General features: G+C 37.7%; 1 protein-coding gene across 2 annotated transcripts in view; it reads left to right on the top strand.

Annotated features, from left to right (window-relative positions):
• The window catches only part of LOC117153394 (uncharacterized), a 72,188-nt gene that overhangs the window by 13,206 nt on the left and 44,492 nt on the right, over positions 1-14,490 (top strand). The window lies entirely within an intron of this gene.

Raw genomic sequence — 14,490 nt, 5'->3', positions numbered from 1 at the left:
GTTACTTTCAACACTCGGCAAAAATGCGAACAAAAGTGTTTGAAGAACAAATGGAACATACGTTTCCGATCCTAAACGCATCAAGAGTTACGCAATCGTTCAAGAGTCCATCGGTTTATCACCAGCCAACCCCAAACGTATCAACAAAACAGCCACCCAACCCTAGTCTCTCTTCTCTTCTCGCATTCATTCATCCCCGAAAGGTTTCCGCGAAGGCTATAAAACGATCGATCGAGTAGAGGCGAGACTGCGTTTATACGTGCGAGAAACAAGCCTGCCAATAAATATCCCGAAATCCAAGTTAACGACCGTTCGCGCGTGCTACAAACAGGGCAAAATTCCTGGAGGACCCGTGTCACCGTTGCCACTATCGTAGACGCTTCGTGGCAAAAACGGGGAGGAAAAGGACGACAGGGAGCAGGTTTCGCGTGGACTACAGCCGGGCCACGTCTAATTACGCCCGTTGATTTATCTGCCGCGAAGTGGTCCCGAACTTGAACGTAAGGGTGAGCTGCCAAAACGCGCGATAAACGACAACGAGGAGACAAACGGGCAACGATGGCGTAAGCCGAGCAGGAGCGACGAAGAGGGCGAGAAAAGATCCACCGGTCGGTACCGTGCAAACCATCACTGAATCATGGATGTTTGAGACGGGAGTATGTAAACGCGTCTTCGTGGTAGCCGGCACGGCACTTAACAATTGCTTAAAATAACCAGAACTGCACGGACCGTTCGGTGGAAATCGTTTTGCGTCTCGTTTTCTCGAGCCGTGGCCGCGGATTGTCGTCGGATCGAGAGGAAGGAAGGGAGAAGATAAAGAAAGAAGGGAAGTCCGGAATGGATGGAATCGCGTTTTAAAGGGAGGAGAAAAAAGAAAGGAGGAGGACGAGGGGCTGGAAGAGGATAAATAAACGCGAAACACGGACCGATACCGAAAGAGAAATGAGCTGAGAGCTAGAGGGAGGGTTCCGAGGCGAACCAGGGTAAATGACGGAGGGAAATCGAGAGGGAAGAAAGAGGAATGGATAGGAGAGCATAGTGAGTAGTGGTGGCGCATAACGTAGGACCCGCAGCTGCGGGAGGTCTGCGCTCATTTTAGGCAGCCCCTTACGAGAAGGAAAACAGTGTTACACGATATCACGTGAATATATTATTTCGACGCCGGTCCGTGTGTCTTCTTCTCTTCGACTCTGCAGCCCATCCGGCTGTAATATATTAAAAGAAAACAGGCGTATTTAGTTTCGAGATAGTTGTAGTGGGCGAACGGCATTGTTTTGCTTTCTAACGCGTGCCGCTAAAAGCCGATGTTGCGTGCAACGACTAGAAAGTCCATCGTTTTTTTAACGTAGCCACAAAAAAGAAAAAGGGAGAAAGAAATAACAGAGAGAGAGAGAGAGAAAGAGTGAGAGAGAGGCAAAAAGAAATTTGAGTTCGTTTTTGGAACTGGATGTATAGATATAACGTAGCATTTGTTCGTAAAGCAAATACTTAACTAAAAATAAACGAGTGTTATGAAATACCTTTTAGGTAGTAAGAGCATTGTATACAAAAAAAAAAGAAGAAAAAAAATAGGAGAAACAGCTCGAACAACGATCTTATGGATGCTACTCTCATTCTCTGGCAACTGTATCGTGTCTGCGTTGCTCCTCTGAAATTGCATTAATTTATTTCTTCCGTCCGCTTTTTCTCTTTCGCCAACCGGTAAAATATTAGCCACACGACAACCTGACAATGCAACTTACCTGATAATATTTCTCGCCTTGCCTCACAACGAGATACCGTGTAATATCACGAAATTGCTGTGTCGAACGGACGAATCAATCACGAGAATTAATTACATTCAGTTGGTCGGTGTTGTTCGCCGTTGATTACTCCAAGGTTAATGACGCTTCTGTGTATGCGTGGGTATGCGCTATCACGATAGATACGCCAAGTTATTGTTGTTTGCCATAACAACTGTGTCCATTTAATTATTCTAATTTAATTATCATCACTCGGTTAGGAATATTCCTTCCCTTCACCACCCCCCACCTCATCCACCTCTTCATCCTTTGAGTAGAAGGGTAGGGCAATGTCATGCGATCCTGTAGGATTACATTGCACAGAGCTGGTAGTACTGGCTTGCATTTTCATGGAAACAGGATTACAGCTGAAAGTTATTTAACTTTTCAGTAGCGACAGGAAATTTAACTTGCTTCGAAGTGCCCCCTTAATATAGTCGCTGTGTTCTGGCGAGGTATAGCGACGATGATGAACCACATTTTACGAGCGAAATCAATTCGAGAAAGGAATTAAAACGGTGAATTGGGCAAGTAACGGGAGAAGAAATAATTTTATGAATTTCTAATTTGTGCTTATATAGTACAAGCGCTTTTCCATCACATACTCATTCGTATACTTATTTGATAGATTCATTCATCGCTTATTATACTTATTGGGTAAAACTTAAAATATAACGAGAGTTCAAAGATGTGTTCGTATCGTCAAATTCCACAAAATGAGAAATCTGGAACACGTGCAAAATTTTTAACCCTAACACTATCGACGACTAAATTATAGAACTAGTACCAAGAGAATCAAAATGAAATATGAACGCCGTAGAAGAGAACCGTGATAAGCCACATTCATCAAATGTTAAATAAAGCAGTTTCAAAATCCAATCCTATATTACTAAATATTGTTCGAAATCAAATATGTATTTTCGTCACTCTAACTTCTAAGTATTTCAAAACGTTATTTGCTATGTAATAAAATATACAGTGTTTTAACAATATTTCGTGTATTCATATAACAGATTAATGCTATTTTGATGTCATACTAAAATAATTTTCTTCAACCACCAATTGATATAAATTGATACAAATACCAATTGATATTAATAAAGATCAGAAAATTAGGAAAAATAGACTTATCTTCCCCACCTAGTTTTTATATAACGTAAAAAGGATCAAGATTTCATCTATAAGCTTTACAAAAACTCACTGAAATCCCTCGAAATGTACCTCAAAAATTATAAATCCATAAAACTGCTCTAAAAAGAAAAGTACGAATTGTTCGTCGAAACCTCCGTGGAAACACGGGAATCGTAATTTATCGGCAGCGATACTTTACGGTCACAGCGTAAAGTAGCTGGTGACGCGCCATAGATCGTTACGCACTTTCTCTAGCATGACTAAACTACGTTGCGTAGCCAAACTGGCAAACCTGAAGCACTATTTACGTCGGGAATGCACGAAAGTACTGTTTTCCGGTGACTTCGTTTCGGATCATTATTTTTATACCGCGTTTTCGTCAGTTTCGCGCGTCCTGCTGCTTTTCTCTCTTCTTCGTCCAGTATTATGGGATCTCCGCGGGGAATCACTCGACTCGTTTCTCTTGTTCGTCGTGCATATTAAACGTCCGTTAAAGAATTGGTTACGCGACAGTATAACGAGGATTTCAGTAACCCCCGCGACTATTACTGGTTTCTTGCGGCTCTGTGGGCTTTTTAGCCGCTTTAAAGTGTCCCCCGTGAGAGGCAAAGCCGTCCTACACGATAGTACAGGATTACGCGGCACAAAAGCGAACGCCTCGCCATGCATTTTCATGAAAACAGGATTACAGGCGAACTTATTTAACTTTTCAGTAATCGCGCGCCCGCTAGCTCCGGCAACCTCTCCTTTAAGGGAGTATTCTCTTGTTTGGACGGTTAAAGAAATTGATTTGTTTTTCGCGAAGCTCTTTTTTCTACAGCTTAGCGTTAGAAGGGCGTGATTTTAAATTTATACGTAGCAAGTCGGATGAAAGGAAAGAATTAAAGTTGTTTAAGAGAAAGGAAAATGTCGCTAGATGTTCCGGGATTTGGATAAGTCGGCGCCTTTCGTGTAATATATGTTTCGTATAATATATGAGAGAAGAGGAGGAAGAAAAAAGCTTAACGCCTGAAATTGGAACGTTAGGTGGAAAGATTTAATATTGCGCGAAGATATTCGAGCACGTTCTTCTTGGAAACGTATCGCGCGAATTCGCTCCCCCGCTATGTCGATGTCTGCAATAATTTTTCTTAATTGCTTATAAAAGACGACGAGAAAGAAACGAAATCAATGTATTTCTCTTACAAAGGTATATCTCGTATCAAAATTTACTACTCTGTTTTTTATTTTCATATTAGTATCAAAACACCAGGATAGCAATTTCTGAAATAATTTATTAGTTGATAAACTACATTAGCAATCATTTTGTTCTAATTCATCGAAATATAATTAAAGCTTCATTTCGATTTAAAAAATAAGATTACTTTACGATTTTTGTATTGTAAATTACAGTCAAAATAAAAAGATATACAGAAATATACTCTACATAGTAAAGATTCGATAGTGAAAGTGAAAGTAATTTTTCAAAACTTTCTACAAATATATCGAAAACAATCTTTTCAAAATTTCAAACAATCTAATCCTGTAACGTTAATTCAGTCTGAAACATAGACATTGTGTAGAAAATGGCACTGGAAATAAAAGTATCGATTTTAGCAATCAACTGCTGGAAACTGGAATGCGAGCTATGGAATTGCATTGCATTTTAGTCGAAGCTACGACTATTTTTCGGCGTATTTTCAGATAAACAGTTATCGGGGCTCAGGATCGCGTGATAAACCAACGACGCGGGCTATTTACGATGAAAGTATAATTGGAAAAAGAGATGTTTAATCTGGTTAGTGGTGGCTTATGGGGAAGGGTAATAGGGCAGGCTAATTCGGACTAATATTTTGTCAAACTCTATTGTGAACTCTATTGTGAACTCTATTGTTGCAGAGAGCGCGGTTTCGAGTAACTGGAGCAAACGATGTTGCTCGAGTAATGAGATTTTTTTAAGACACTTTTCTTTTTTCTTGTAACACGGGCAAAGTTTAAGTAGCGTGTAATGGGTGAAAGGAAGAAAACAGAAGAGCCATGTAGATGTTTCCGTAGTTGAATCGGAGTTTCCTTGGAATTTTCTGAAAAGTAGAGCATAAAAGAGAAGAATGATATTCATTTGTTACTTTGTGGAATTTTCTCGAATGTTTTTCGTAGATAATAGTAAGGTTAAGGCGAGGGATTTAAATTTACACAGTAGAAAAAAAAAAAAATTGGAACTTTCACGTAAATTACACGCGTGTACCTACTGAATATTATTCATTATTATTTCTTAAAAATATTTATCCAATAAAGAGGATTGGTACATATATATACGCGTAAAGAGAAAACAATTTATCTATATAAAATACAAATTTAAGTGATTTGCGTAAACTTTTTGATTATAGATATTATAGAGAAGGATTCAGAATGTTTTTTTTAATTCAATAAATTAAGTAATATTCGTAAAACGAAATTCAACGTTGGAAAGAGAAATTAAGTATTAAAATCTATGAATTTAAATCTTTTCGCGACTTGTTTAAAAACATTCATTTTAGTAATCAAGGAAAACTTGACTAGCTATCCAAATTTTTCAATGTACTGTAAGCATAGAAAGTTTGCTTGACGCGTAACGAAGGAAGGAAGGGAAATGCAAGAAGTAGGTTCGTCGAAAGTTTCATCAAACTCCTTCGTAACTTTTGAAGTTTGCTCGAGTGATTGAAAGAAATTCTACTTGTTAATTAATCAGTATTTTTAAGCGTCTTTTAAAAATCACCCAGATCAACTCTACCGTTTTAAATCCATCCATTTAACAGGATTCTCGACTCTTTCGTTAAAATGAACGTAGCACATAAAACGCCCTTGGTAAAACCAATCTCCATAACAAAGATATAATAATTTCTACTTTCATTTGTTACAACATAATTAGTGAGAAACTCAATCTACTGTAAAAGAAATTATAAATAAAAGAACTTTCTCTCTCTCTCTCTCTCTCTTTCAATTTCTTTGATCTCTTTGTACAAATCTGTACGAGTTTGTATAACTTTTTATATCAGTATTTTATCCACGCCTTAATAACGCTCAGAACCCTTTTTTAAAAAAAAAGGAACAAATATTGGCGGTAATGTTGGTGACCGGCTTAAAAATAAGAAATCATCGAATAGTTTCCATTTCGACTATTTTACTCATCCAACACAAAAAAGCTAAATATGTTCTTAATTAAAATGAGCGTCTAGAACAGGTAGCAGAATAAAAGAACGAAGTCAATAATTAATCGATTTACCTTATCATTTCCTCTACGTACTTTTAGTTAATTAAAACAATAAAAATATATATATTGAATTACTTTTGCCAAAGGTTATGAAACTAAATGAACCTAATATTTAAAGCCAATTAAATTAGGATATTATAGAAACAATGAGAAAAATAGTTTCCAGAAACGATTGTTTTGGGAAAATTGCATTCAAACGTCCTTTTTATAGCTTCGTTAATTACAGAAATTTAGACGTAGAACTTTGTGCATATTTCCATATATCTTAATTTATATCCTTTACAAAAATACAAAGAGAAACATAGATACGCAGAAGGCAAAACTATGTCTGTATACTAATATTGTAGGAATACTGTCAATTCCAAGGATATTAATGAGAAAGAGCAAAAAATTTACAAAGAAGAATTCTCTAGCGAGACCACTGTCGCAAAAAATACTTGTATGCAAACGTCTCATAAATTCATAAAATATTTACGTGCAAGTCATAAATGGTTTTGTGATGCTCAATGCTCATTCAGATGTTACAAGTTGCAAAAGAGTCCGCCAACGCGTATGTATGTCATAAAAGTATCTTTGTCGTCTCATTGCCATTTTTATGCTTACGAATCGTGCCAAAGTGTCGCGATAAAGCTAAAAAATACAAATGAGATTCGCAACGTCTCGGTACATAAGAACGTTGCCTTCTTCATTGTACCGTGGCAGTAACAGCTTTCGGCCCAACGACACCGCCTCCGATGAAACCTTCTTCCTTCAATCTGCAGTGACGATTTCATCTTATACTCCTTCTATTCAAGTTTTATCACGACTATGGTAGAAAAGTCATCTGCGGTAGAATCGAGTGCAAGTAGATTCTCGGGCAAATAGGATGTCGTAGACATGTAACGACTAAGATCTTTGAGATCCGTGGGCGCACAGTTCTGAACCTGCAAGCATAACTTTAAGAAGTTGTATAATTCAAAAAGAATTGACTGATTTCTCCATTCTATCGTTTAACACAGGTATATTTTTTAGATAACAATGATAGGAAATAATACATCTCAAAAATTATAGAAATTTTTTAATTGAAAATATACCATAAAAGCTCTTTTACCTAGAAAACTATTATTTGAGACAGCAAACAAAATTACAATAACGTGCAAGAGTATCTTTTAAATTTTATATCCAATTTAGTAGAGATCAGCAATTAGAAGATTATAGTAATAACATACATAGGATGAATTACTACGAAGAAATAATTCTTCGGTTATGTAAAATTAAACGATAAACTAGATAATTATAATACGCTTATCAATTACGTTCTCCGATGCACATTTAAAAACATAAGCCATCAATAATACCAATGTAATTCGATTACGATCTCTTCTCCGCCCTTCCCTCCATTTTCGTCTCGTCGAAAAGGGAACATCAATCTTGACCGTTCAATTTTCCCTCCCATTGTCACATTAGAATCGATAATTCATTTCAAAGCTTCTGATATTCCAATGATATCACACGACCATCGTTCGCGTCGAACGATATTAGACCGCAAGTTGACGACACTCGATGAATAAAAGAGAAAGAAACAACGCGGAAAAGAGGAAAGCAGGAAAGGAAGAAGGAAAGAGTGCGTACATGTAAGAAGAAAGAGAAAGGTAGAGAAGAAGGAAGGAAAAAGACTCGATGATCGAAATGTTGGAGGAGAAAAGTTATTGCCGTGGCGGTAATGAAGCCAGAGGCACGGAAGACAAGCGGTCGGTGTCTGTTTGGAAAGAAAACACTTATTAGCAGGGTGGATCGTGGTTCTGGCGAGGGCTGAATTTAAATCGGTACACGTGGCACGGTGACGGTAGCAAAACGTAGAAAAGGAAACGAGCGACAGCGCGCGACAAACGTTGGAGAAAACCGGTGAGGAAACGACAGACAACGCGAATCTTGCGTTCAGCAGCGCAAATCCAAGCGGGCCCAGGGGATCTATTTTAATTATGCCCGGAGAAAATTTGCAAGAAAAATATATATCGTGGCCCCGTGTGCGTATTTGCTCCACGCGGGGAAATAAACGGATGACTCATAATGTTAATAAAGACGACGGAAGAGGGAACTTTGAAAATCGAGCCGTCTGCCCGGGCACTCGATGTACTCGCGATACTCTTCCGTTTTAGTATTTCGTTCCTTAAATGACAATCGAGTTAAACGTTAACTCGATCATGTTCGTGCTGCAGAGAATCTATTTGAACTGTGCGGGACAGATAGAGAAAGAAAAAGGGGAAGAGAGAGTTCGACGGAAAATATCGTTATCCTTCTTGTTCGTGTCAGAGAGAACGTGAGACTGTTCTTTTTCGTTTTGGTTCTAGAACGATGAATTTCTGTATGCAGAACTGTCTGTTTTCTTTAAAGGGTTGTCTTGCTTCTATCGATGTCGGTATTAGAGGCATATGCGGATGAAATTGTTAGTATAAGGGGGAAAGTTTGACGTCGAGGAATACTCTTTGTAACGTTACGTGTTTTATGTAAATCCGAAATGAAGATTTGCAAACATTATTAAAAATATCTTTGAAATATGTGAAGATCGTGTTCAAAACATGACAAGATATCAGGAATGATCTGGTAAACATTTTTTGCATATGTTTCATTGACTACAGATGTTTTAGGTTGAAGTATGCAAGAGATAATAGAAATTATTCTTTTTTATTTGCATGAATTTTACAATCAATTCTCATTGAGAATTATAAGTAAATTTTTTTGGCGTGGTACAATGTCGTATTTAATAAGTGTTTATCGTGTGTTTGATTCTAATTGAATCTAGTGCTTAAATCTAAAGGGCAATGTCAGATAATAGATATATAACAATATATATTTCGAAAAAAGTTATCGTTTTTAAATAGTGCCAAATAGATCTTTTCCTACACCAGAGACAGGAACAGAAATAAAACACGTTCACAAGCAATGTTATTCACAAAATCATTTGGTAAATCAAGGCATATCGAAGAAACGAACTAGAATTCTAGGTCGATCTTCAGTGAAAAATACTTCAATTTTGGGATTAAATATCGCGTACCAGCATGATACAAATATAATTAATAAATATGCAAACGTGATTGTTCGAATTCTTTATTTCTATCAATATATTCATTGGCTCTAGCTTCGATGTAATATATTTCCTTTTTATTGTTATGAACATAATTGAGATGATTGTAGTTCCTGTTGTGTAAGTTTTACGTGCATACCAGGTCGATGAAATTCAATACGATGCTGAAATCAATATTATATTTGCTGTAGAACAGAGTAATGTTGGCATACCGTAGTAATGACGTGCCATGCCGATACGAATTTCAGAGCTGAAATTTTTCAGCTGTTGTAAATTCTGTTCCGGATTAAATTCCCTTGTTACCGTTAGCAAATCTTAACAAACGCGTTATAGTAAAAATATTCCGTTTTAAATTGTTATGTCTTTTGACAGGTTCCAATTAACGTGAAAATAATGTTGTTTTATTCCAATCTCGTTTGTTTCTACAATCATTTCTGCTTTATTTTAAATCGACGAAATAGAAAAAGAAGCATGCGAATTTTTTAAGAAAGGATACAATTAATCTTTTGAAATGTTGAATCGTTGTATAAGTTTAATTTAATATACCTTCGTTTAAATCTAAAGTAAAGACAATATTGCTCATTCGCATAACTTGTTCTTTACATACACTATATTTCTATATTCGTTAATATAGAATTCACTAGATATGACAAAACATAATCTCGCTATTAGAATAAAAGTCACATTTCTTACAGAAAATTTCGTTTCTATAAGGAAAGAAAAACGATCTCTTTGTAAATGTGCCGAGAGTTCGTTTCGTTGACATTTCCAGCATACACGTATGAAAATACATACAAAACAACTGCTACAAATTCTACGAACAGAGCCGTGGGTTGCATGTTTAGCATAAACATGATGAATGCGAGACAAATGAATGAGAAACAAGATATCCGTTTCAGTTTGAAGGAGCAGAAAGAGTTCGGCATTATCCATTAATCAAGGGCAGATAATTAAATTGGGATAGCTTAAGATTTCGGTGCTTCTAAAGGATTCCCATAGGAGCAACCAGAACTGGCTTGGAGAATTCGATAAGAGGAGCCCACAGGATTTCGGAGAGGGTGCACAATAGTGAAGGACGCTCTCGACTGTAAAATAATTAAGCTTCACGAAGCCCCAAATCGTTCCTGATCTTCTTCCGACGAGTCGATTGCCGTTCATTCGATTAATTGTGAAGAATTCAATTGTCCAGGCTGAAACTTTTCTGCTTAGGTACGGGCTATACGCGCTCATGACGCGACTAGGCTTACACAGTTTTAAGGATTCCTGATTAAAACATTTCTGTTAGACCGATGGACATCAAAGTGAAATCTGCATATTATATAAATCCTCTGATTTTTGGCAAAAATTTATACGCTTGGTGAATAGCTATGTTACTCGAGTCTCGTTCGAGTATAAATTTCCAGAGATATTCAGTATCGTTGATATATTTGAATTATGTGATGCTGTCTGTTTCAACAGACTTGAGCAATATTTTTAATTTTTTTCGCGCGGTTTAGATTTATAGTTTGGACGTGACTATCCGTTACTTCTGAAATGGAAAATCTGCTTTTTTGCATTTCTGTCCGTACCATCTTTGAGTTTAGTTATGTATGAACAGCAGAGCTTTAAATTACACCCAGGACTTTGGAGAATTTATGATTAAAGGTGAAAAACGGAATTTTCTCTCTTTCTGTCGAGATTTATACGATATAGTAAAATATATAATGGAAATTATAATAAAAAATATAATAAGAAAATTTATTAAAGATTGTAATGGGAAACATAAAATATAAACGTTTCTGCTATCAACGTTGAAAGTATCGATCGATATTTTTCATGCTATCGGAAAAATGATGTTCGCGAGAAAATTATTTTCTTGATAACAGTCCACCGTGAAACAATAACATCAATGCACAAGAGTCGTGACACTCATAGCGCGACAGCTTTCGGTAATTAAAGTTCATTACAGGCTCTCCTGGTCGAAAGACAATCTGTCATAACGGTTAACGTGGCAAACGTCAAAAGGGAAGTTTCGATCCTCTACCCTTCCCCTTCCCCTTCTGACTTGGCTCCGCTCGCGCAGCCCTCCATCTCCGAGAACACGTTAAGCCCGCGAACTCGAAGGTTTTTGCGAGACACTCTTCAATTTATTATTACCCAGCAGAGAGCCATGCCACCTTCTTTCCCGGGGACTACTTTCGAGATCCTCCTCGGCTTCTCCTCAGCTTCCCGGATACACTACCGACTCCCTTGTTACTTCCATTTTATCGTTATTCCCTGTTCGCAAGCTGCGCCGACCCGATGCCAGATGATGCGAGGGTGGAGAGTAATTCCTCGCGGAATCGACCGAAGGGTGATTCTTTCTACAAACTTTGCGCAAATACAGTCATGAAATAAATTTTTTAAACCGACGATTTGATGTTTTTCCATCGTGCGTCAACTTGATTTAGGAGTTTTAAGGTAAAGATAAATATCGCTTGGATTTCGTAGAACGTTCAGGATGTCCGAGACGTACGAAATGTTCATATACACAAAACAAAATATATGAAAGATATTCAAATAAGCGAAGGTAATTGTACCTTTACCTGTATTTGTACGAACGAATACGAATTAGTACAAAGTACTTGTGTCTGTATAATAAAAATTCATTTTATCATATTTTAATTTGCAAACATGCTGAATGTGCAAGAAGACATCGTGCCGTTACGTTGTAAGGATATAGATGATTGGAATAAAGTGGACTTTTATTCTATCGGTAAATACAGATAAAGGTACATGTTTTATTTCGTTGGCAGCCAAAATAGAATGGAAAAGTGGGCGTCTCAATAATGAAACAATATCACATGTCGATCGAATAAAGTCATGAAAACTTTCTTACTTTTCGATAGCTAGATTTTTGTAGTCATAGATTCAAAAGTAGAGATAAATCTCGGTACACGTGAAACGCTCTATAAGTACTATGGTTAAATCAATTTCTTGTTTAAATACAAAATCTTATTCCAATGAAACGAAGGTTCGAAAATTTTCCATCAATTTATTATTCCCATCTTACTTACTAAGATTCACATAACCACGACACATAAATAGACTGAAATTATATTTAATATTCATGATCTACAGCCAATTTATTTACATACTTCACAACGAGACTCGTTTTAGTCTTCATTTCCGGCTTATCTTTGTACGCGAAATAATTCATTTCTCGTTCTTACCATCGAGTCGTGTTCCATTCTATACACCTGCAGGATTTCCAGAGCTTCCGTTCTCGTTTATGTGCCACCCTTTATCCACTTTGTTCTCCAGACTGGTACGGGCACATCGTTTCCTCGTCGGTTCCCTTCAATCCGATTTCTCCTCCTTCCGTGGACAATTTTTCGGCGTGATCAAGAGAGATTCTCCACCCACTGGTTCGAAGGATTTTTTCCTGCACGAATTAGCAAAGATTCGCTGCTCGAATTCCTGGACATCCGGCCAGGCCTCTTCCGGTCCCGTTGTTGCCACATTGTTTGATCGTCCTTCTTTATGCTCTTTTGTGCCCTCGCACGATACAAAAGACCGCGTTTAGATGGTCGGAGAAGAGAGAAAAATGTCCCTCGATTCGTTTAATTGTGACGTCTAGCGAGATAAGGAACCCGATAATGGTGATTGATGCCGCGCCACGATTCTCCAAGCCCTTTTCTCTCTTTCCAACAGGAGAGAGCTTGCGAAACGCTACCGGCTCTCCACTCGCTCGTACAATTTTCTCCGTCTGTATATATTTTTTTTCCTCCCCCACCTCAGCCTTCCGTTTCTCTGCTCTTTATTCCCTTTTTCACCCGTTTTACGAAACGTCGAATCGAAATATTTTCGAACGATAGGGGTTGAAACGACCGTGCGAGAACTACGCGCCTCGACGGACGATATATTTTCTTGCGCGCCAACGTTTCTAAATAAATATACGCGAGGAGACTATGCAAATACAAATATCGGCGAAGCGATAAATTCAGCGTAAAGCTTTGGCCGGCGTTTCGACGGGGTGCCGTTCGATCCTCGCCAATCGCGAAAATATTGTCCGAGCGAATTCTCCATCGAGTTCCTTCGGAATCGGTCAGCCGAACCGTAAGAACCTAACGTTTCTATCTTTTTCGCCGGGCTTTCTCTTCCTCTGTCTATCGGCCCATTCTATTCGTCGTTTAATTGATTCCATTATTTTCGATCGGACGTCGAATGAATTTTACAAAAGCCACTACCAGCTGTATCACGTCACGATCGAAAGCAAGAGTTCTTTGGCCGTGCGTTTACCGCGATTCGATTAATTGATTTGCCCAGCCTGCGATACACTTGACTTTCAAAGCAGCCTTAATATTCATTCCTCGTTAGAATGCGGGCGAAATCCGATAACAATGGGGCCAACAAAGAATATTGTTTAATAGATTCGATTGAAACTACTTTCCCTCTCAGTTCCCCAATAGAACTTCTCGATATTTTTGCAACAATAGAGATTTGTTCGCGTAATTGGGAAGAGTCGTATGTTTCTTTCTTTTGCTTTCTTCTTATTTTTCTATCTTTTTTTTCTTTCTTTTCAACGAAACTGTAATTCGTCCTTTGTCGAATCGAACGGGAAAAGAAAGGCTTCCTGCTCGAGATAATTACAGATTTTTTCCGGCATAACGAGCATCGCTTTTCGCATGGTTTGCTCGCATTCATTAAAAATATTAATTATTTCGGTTATAATACCTTCTCTAATAGGCAAAGGAAGTTCGTAGATTTATTTTTTTATATCAAGACTGAAAGTGCAAATTCTGTAGCAAATTTTGTTCTCTGTTATAACGCCCGATATATGGTTCATCCTTTGCGGAATTTCCTATTTCTGCGAGTAATAAATCGTCGATACAGCTCTATTATGAATTTTCCTGAAGCTTAATCATAGTTCGGATTAGATTTAATAGCAATCTCAGCTTGTAATTTGCCGCCAGCTATCGCTAACATACAATTTAATTAATCGATAATTTCGTACATTATACAGTTATGCATGTTCTACTACGATAAACATATAGTAATAATAACGATTAATACGATGATGAAAGTTACGCTTCTACCGTTTGCTCAGAATTATTCAACAATTTTCAGGAATTTCTTACGTTAATATCAGCGAACGATATCGCTGCAAAGAAATTCGTCAGTAAGTTAACAAATTCCGGGAAAGCAGACCTAGCTTAGCTGACGGGCGAATTGCCTGTACTCTCTCAAAGCGTTCTCTCCGGTTAAAGAACAGCGCGAGCAGTCACGCTACACGTGTCACGTAAAGCCAAACAAAACGCGTTCAA

This window comes from Bombus vancouverensis, chromosome 1 (genome assembly GCF_051014615.1).
Source record: "Bombus vancouverensis nearcticus chromosome 1, iyBomVanc1_principal, whole genome shotgun sequence".
Taxonomy (NCBI): Eukaryota; Metazoa; Arthropoda; class Insecta; order Hymenoptera; family Apidae; genus Bombus; species Bombus vancouverensis.
Note: the sequence above shows the minus strand (reverse complement) of the source record. Positions and strands in the feature narration are given on the sequence as shown.